We start from the raw sequence: 7,607 nt of genomic DNA, 5'->3' as shown, positions 1-7,607 counted from the left end.
ATTTCTCTCAACTGTAAGAATGAAGTTATATGGTCTGAAGGAAAACTGGTGAAGCTAGAGATAGTTGTGTTAAATAAATTAAGTTGGTTTCAGAAATGTAAATCAGTGTTTTTGTTCAGTTTGGGGCCCTTAACATTATAGATACTATAGAATCACATGTTTACCAACAACATGAAATTCAGAAGTACACTGGCAAGTGGCCCATACGGATGTGCTGCCAAGGTCATGTGTCTGAGGACATAGATGCTTTGCAGTAGAGACTTTTCTAAATCTTGATCTAAATGACATTAACAGACATTAACTGCCTTCTTTTTCTGTCTGAATTCCTTTTTTTATTAAATTATTTTATTTATTTACATTCCAAATGTTACCTCCTTCCCTATCCTCCCTCCCCAAGTTCTTCACTTCATCTCACCTCCCTTTTGCTTCTGAGAGGATGTTCCCCCACCCAAGCCCCACCCCTCTCACCCACCCTCACCCTCCCAGCATCTTCCTTCCCTGGGGCATCAAGTTTCTACAGGATTAGGCACATCCCCTCCCACTGAGGCTAGACAAGGCAGTCCTCTGCTACATATGTGCCAAGGGCTATGGACAAGCCCATGAATGCTTTTTGGTTGGTGGCTTAGTCTCTGAGTTAGTTGATATTGTTGTTCATTCTGTGGGGTTGCTATCCTTCAGTCCTTCCCCTAACTATTGGGCTCAGTCCAATAGTTAGCTGTAAATATCTGCATGTGTCTTAGTCAACTGCTGGTAGAGTCACTCAGAAGATAGCCATGCTAGACTCCAGTTAACTACCCTCTTTATCTCTTATTTATCCAGAATTTCCTAATCTGCAAACACAATGCATTAGGCCAAACTCTGCTTTTCATCAACATATATATTAGCTAAGTAGTTCTTTTTAAAATAATGAAGTAGAGGCTGGAGAGATGGCTCAGTCATTAAGAACACCAGCTGCTCTTGCCAAGATGACAGGTTCAGCACCCAACATCCACATGAGTGCTCACAACCATCTGTAACTCCAGTTCCAGAGGGTCCAGTGCCCTCTTGTGGCTTCCACAGGCCAGGCACACTCATGGTGCACATATACACATATAGGCAAACACTCATATACATAAAACAAATATATCTTTAGAAAATAATAAATCGGGAGAGGAGCTGGAGATGCATCAAGGGTTAAGAATGTTGGATTCTCAGCATCCAGCTCAGGTAGTTCACCAGAGCCTGAATCCAGTCTTCTCTTGATCCCCCCAGGCACCTACACACATGGCAAACATACACAACATACATGCACACACACACCACACATATCACACACACACACACATCACATACACACACACTACACACCACACACCACACACACACATGCACACATACTATACACACACCACAATCATGTACCATGCACACACCACACACATACCACGGTCGTATCGCGTGCACACACACACTATACATATACCACCCACGTTCACACACCACCCACACACTCATCATACATACAGATGAATACATGGATAAAGGTTGAAACAATAGTAAAAATAATAATAAACAGTCCTGTGTTCTGCCCTCTTTTGCAAGGGACTTTTGTAAGGAAATACATTATTTAAAAATAGGCATGTGAGGGTTTTTTTCTTTTTTCTCAGGAAGAGTTAACAGAGGGCAGACATTTCCACTGTCTTTTTTTTTTTTTTAATGCTCTACTTTATCTGCCAACTGTGCTTAGTGAAGAAAGAAGGCAGATTACAGAGTCAGCTGAAAACCCAGGCAGGCTAGGTGGGACCTCAGCTACTTATAGGCAGCCACTCCCATGGGGAGATAAAAAGACAGCTAACACAGAGAACTCCAGACAGAAGCAAGTTTAACCTTTTCCTCTCCAGAGGCAACCAGTCAGCACACTTTGTCTTCATCTTGAAGTTGGTCAGAAATCGTTGCTTTCCTTGTTCCGAAGCAGATATAGGGAAAGTCCTTTTTGAAAATCTATTGTAAACCTAATCTGAAGTTTAAAATTCTAATGTGTGCCAGTGGGGTGTGTGTGTGTGTGTGTGTGTGTGTGTGTGTGTGTGTGTGCACGTGCGTGTGCACTCGTCTGTGTCTCTCTGTGTGTGCCCTCTCAGCTAGTCAGCCAGGGACTTCCCAGCATCCTTGTCACTCTACTTTCTAAGGCGGGGATTGCAGACCAGAGCAGCTATGCCCAGCTTTCTACATGGGTGCTGGAGATTTGAACTCAGGTCCTTGTGCTTGCTAGTCATTTCCCCAGCCTTATTTAGAGTGCTGTACTTCAGGCACGTGCTACAGGTAGCCCTATGTATCCACAGGGTCCTTAGCCACTTTGGCCATTCATAGGTCAAAAATGTTTTGGTTTTGTTTTAAAGTATCTGTACTGAGTTTATAATGGGATTTTTCTATAAGTAGCATTTGGCTGCATTAAGTAAAGTACAAAAGCCAGTGTCCAAGGGCAGAGAGTAGCATGAGATGGAGAGGCCAGTGAATGAGAGTCCCTTCTCCATCCTACCAGTAAACTGTGCACAAGGGCAAAGGCAATGGTTTTCAGACAAGTACTCCCCTTAAGGGAGTGGAATAGCTTGGCAATCTTAAGAGCCTATGCACCTCATTCTAACTCCTGCGGTTACTTTGCACATACCTGTAATCCCAGCTCTGAGAAGACAGAGGGGAGACCCTAGGGGATCAGCAGCTGGACATTCTAGTCACGCCAGGTTCCTTGACATGCTGTTTTGAAATAGTAAGGTTAGAAGTGATTGAGGGAGACACCTGATGCCATCCCCTGACCTCAGCATTCATATGCATGTGAGTATTTGTGTGCCCCACCCAGGTGAACACGTGTGAGTATGTACACATACACACACATACACACGTGTATGCACACATGCACACACACACACACACACACACACACACACACACACACACATACACACACAGGAGCACACATACAGAGACCCAGGTCCATACACAAAGACAGCTGTTATTCCACATGTCAGGCACCATACTCATGAACTCAGTTAATTTTTTACAACTGTGTATAAAATCAACCCTATGAAGAAATTGGAAATTAGGCAGACTACAAAGCCATGATAGAATAGCAAAGGTCTCTTCTATCCGTAATATAACCTCCTGCACAATGCCATACCTTAAAATGAGCCAACTGGCCTTTGGCATCAGTCTGCAATAGCAAAGAGAACGTGATATGAAAATCCAATAAGCAGTCCTGAACAGTTGTGGGCCCTTTCCTTGTGCACCACCCTCATTTCAAGCCTCTATGTTCCCACATGTACTGCCCTGTCCCCAAAGCAAAAAGTAAAACATTCAAAGTAGACACAGACTTTTCTCAGGGATTAAAGCACACTCTAGTTCAGTTGCCCAGTTCTTCAAATGCTCAGATTTTTTTCAGCTAAATGTCTATTCCTGGGATTTTTTTCTATTAGGTTACCCTGACTCTTCCAGTTTCTCTGCTGAAGTATTGAAGTGTTCAGCAGCTCCAGCCATGGCTGCTCCTTGCTCTGGCCTCTGATACACTGTGGAGTCTCCACTCTCTCCACAACTTTGGTCTCCCAAACATTGCTGTCTTTACTGATTGTATGCAGAAAGCTATGCGACAAAAACATTTTGCGTATGTGTTTAAATCGTCGCATACCATTACATCGCTTCACTATAAGGACTGGGAAATTTTCTGACATTTTGGGAATCATAAACAGTGGTTACTGAGGGGTTCCTGAGCTTCTTTTGTAACACTGCTAAAATCCACTGTCTGCGAGATTAGCACTTGTCTTGACCTAGATTTCAAGAGCCCCAAAGATAGGCTTCATTTCTAGGTCCAGTGTGATTTGAGTGTGGCTTGCTTTTATTCTGATTAAGCAATATAAACTCAAAGCTGTGCACCTGAGAGAGAGAGAGGATGATTACTGATGCCTGCCATCAAGGACCAGATTGAAAAACCAACCTAGGTGCGCCTGCAAACCCACATCTGGGCCACAGGAATTTCCTGCGCCCTACACAGCATGCAGCACCTCTGACCAGCATCTCCTTCTAGAAACATGGATCTGCTTTTCAAACTGTCTGTCAGCATTGCTTTCCAAAGACTAAGAAGAACAGAGGTATGCAGTGTGGATCGACAATAATGCCTGTGCATGTTCAAACTTGATGGTGTGCTATATCGGCGCTCACATGATATCTGTTGGAGTGAATTATGACACAAGTCTACGAATGGTATTTAACTTTCAGTCCAGAAAGTGTCTGTACCTCCAAATACTTGAGAGTCAGAGATAGACTCACAGGGTCAGCCAGTGGGTGACACAGAAGGAAGGTTCTGACCTGGGGAGACAGGCAGCAGAAATGAAGGGCAGCGGTGTATCTTAAGCCCTGATGTGAGATGGAAACACCAGCTAGCACAGCAGAGCAAATGAGAGACGATTTCTGTCCAAAGCTCCATGCCACTGCCATGTGAGTTTTGTACCTTTAATTTCCATTTACTCTCTATCCTCTGCAGTGAAATTGAGTGACAGGGCTAGTGAACATGCTTGCATATGCTTATATAACTGATGGCTTGGGAGCGGTGTTATGGGCTTGATCAGCCCGGATTTAAGAGCTTTCTCATCCAAACTTTGGAAGGGCAAAGAAGAGAATTGGAGGAAACCAAGACAACGTGTGATGGGTTTTGTGATTTGTCAGAAGCAGCAAATCTGGAGGACTCACCTTTTCTGTTTCCAGGTCTTATTCCATTTGAGTGCATGTATTGAAATCTAAGCCTTTGAAATCTGTGTTTGCTCACATAGTTTGGAAAGAGTTAGTGTCTGACTCTCAGCTCTGAGCTCTTGGCTCCCTGAATAAAACTGGTGACAGATGCAAAGTTCATACACCTGAGTCCCCAAAAGTTCATACACTTAAGCCCCTGAAAGTTCATATGCATGAGCTTCTGAAAGTTCATATGCATGAGCTCCTGGGGAGGTGGGCTTCCTAGGGAAGGATCAAAATCCTAACAAAATTCTCAACAGAGCTAATAACACAAAACTTGTTAACCTTAACACTCATTGCCCCTAACTATAATAGAAGAGGCTGCACTGCACCACTCTAGAAAGGGAAATGCTCCCTCTGTGAGCGACTCCAGGAGCCATGCTCCCTCCCAAGGAAAGCTGCACCATGATAGATTCGGTCATGTCAAGCCCCCGAGTTCTGAGCACTGCCTCTGAGATGGGCTAGCCTGAAGAAATCCACAAACACAACTCTGAATCCTCATGCCCTGCTGATTAGCATTAAAGGTGTACTATAGACCTTATGGGTTACTTATTACAAACTCCCACCAAGCAGAGTGGAGCGTTGTATTGGTTCCTCTGCCATTGGATTGCTTAGATTGGTAGTTAATAAAACGTATGCAAGCCGTCTCACCATTCCTGGTAACACTGTTGAAAACAGTATCTTTTTAATATTAGTAAAATCAAGTGTATCATTTCAGTACCATTGGAAACAGAAATACTTGTGTTATTCTGGGGTCAAAGGAGTGCTAATATTCTAATAGTAGCTTTTCTTTATTTGTGTGCCGGTACAAGATATATGTAGCAGATTCTAAGAAAGAAGCTGTATTTAGAACACTCTCATGAGCTAGTTCTTTTAATAACCCGATTTCCCCCTATCTAATATTACCTAGAATGCTTATGAAATAGTTGATATTTATAGTTGCAACAAAGTATTTTCAGAGATGAAGTCAGAGTAATACTGCATTAAAATAAAGAATGTTTTACAGGTTGTCTGATTGTTTCATTGCCTATGACAGATATTTACCTTTAATGTATATGTGAAATGTATTATTATATATATTATTATAATATATTACTATATATATATGTAATTTCTTCACTAGCTTTCCTACAGGAGCCAGGAGAGCACACCCTGTATCTAAGGCATTGTTCTGTATGCCCATATTAGCACAACTTTGGACATGACATCATGAGGCCTGAGAGGTTCATGTCCTAAGAAATAAACTTTCAAATATTCAAAAAGTCAAATATTCCACCACAGCTGAAAGAGAAAAGTTAACCTTCCTCTACTATCCTATGCCTATATTAACAAAACAGTATGTCTCCAGACTAAACCTAGAGAAGCCCCTGGATATACTCTTTCCTAGTTAAGACTTAGCTTGCTTAATTGTGTCTTTGTACAAATGCCATCTGCCCACACTGTAAAGCTGTTCTCAAAAAACTGGGCCAGACAGATACCAACATGCATGAATCTTGAGGAATTCAGAAGAATATGTACAAATGCATCAAAAAATATTTGCTCGACTATGTAATTGAAAGGGGGGAGAACACTAGTTGTCCCTGAAATTTGAGATGTTATAACTATTTCCTACAGCCCCCCAGAAATATCTTTGCTTTTATTTTAAATTTAAATGCACTTTATTTTTAGACAACCCGCATGTCATGTTGGTTTTTTTTTTTTTTCTTAAAAAAAGAACAATGTTTTGGGGTTGGGGATTTAGCTCAGTGGTAGAGCGCTTGCTTGCCTAGCAAGCGCAAGGCCCTGGGTTCGGTCCTCAGCTCTGAAAAAAACAAACAAACAAAAAAAAAAAAACCAAAAACAATGCTTCCACTCCAAATATATCATGGTCAAAATAAAAGCCAAGATGACATCAGTCTTATTGTCCTAAGTCCTGGTGTTGTATGAACAGTAAGCAGCAGCCAATTACGGTGACAGGTGATAGATCCAATTTGTTAACATTTTTGCATCTCTAAGCCATCCTTAAAGAAAATCATGAATGGAGTCACACCATCTTCACATCTGGATTCAGGTTTTCACCAATAAAAAACTGGTAGTTATTGAAATTAGCAAGGATATGTTTAATTTGCTCTGCAGCTCCAGTCTGGTTTCTGTTCTTCAAGTTTGCCCTTGAGTCATTTCATGTAGTCTTTGATGTACTTTTTGCAGGCCTCTTTTGTAAATCTGGTTTCTTGTCAGTGATGGTTCATGACAATGTCAACACTGGTGACTACTATGCTTTTGGTACCTTCACCCTCCAGACCTTCAGCAGAAGCATTTCCACCAATGAGCGAGTCATTGATGGCAACCTCTGTTCTACTGACCATCTTGCCCTCCACCTCCAGGCACAGTCCATCCACCATCTCCAGGGTCTAGTTAATGTCAGAGAACAGCTCATCATGGCTGATGAGGTCCCAGTATATGATCATGGTGACAGGGAAGTGGGAAGCGGTCGGAAAAGCCAGAAATATCTTTGTACTTCCTCGTCTTATATTTTAAAAACTGAAAGAAACTTAACCCTCTTTTCTATAACAAAACCACAGCTCTCTTCCCTTTAATACAGCATGTTAGACACAGGTGTGTATGCACTTACATTAATGCAGCTCTTTGGAAAACTTTGAGGGAAGTCTCTGGCCTGTATCACCCTGAGTTCTATTGTTCGGCCATGGATGACACATTCTAGAGCCTGGCTTTCCTCCTCATGTTCTGATGAGATGAGTTTTCTAGTGTGAGCTGGATGCTAGAAAGCTGCCTTCAAGCCTGTCATGGCTCACTCAGCTGCCAGGTCCCACATGGTCCTTTACACGAGCTAAGGAATGCAACAATAGATTATTCAG

At 42.2% G+C, this 7,607-nt stretch overlaps 1 pseudogene; it reads right to left on the bottom strand.

The window, feature by feature from the left end:
• Nucleotides 1-6,552: 6,552 nt before the first annotated feature.
• On the bottom strand, nt 6,553-7,199 carry LOC117707609 (translationally-controlled tumor protein pseudogene; annotated as a pseudogene).
• Nucleotides 7,200-7,607: the final 408 nt, after the last annotated feature.

Source organism: Arvicanthis niloticus, chromosome 4 (assembly GCF_011762505.2).
Source record: "Arvicanthis niloticus isolate mArvNil1 chromosome 4, mArvNil1.pat.X, whole genome shotgun sequence".
In the NCBI taxonomy this organism is placed as follows: domain Eukaryota; kingdom Metazoa; phylum Chordata; class Mammalia; order Rodentia; family Muridae; genus Arvicanthis; species Arvicanthis niloticus.
The sequence above is the reverse complement of the archived record's forward strand: the minus strand, read 5'-3'. Positions and strand labels throughout refer to the sequence as shown.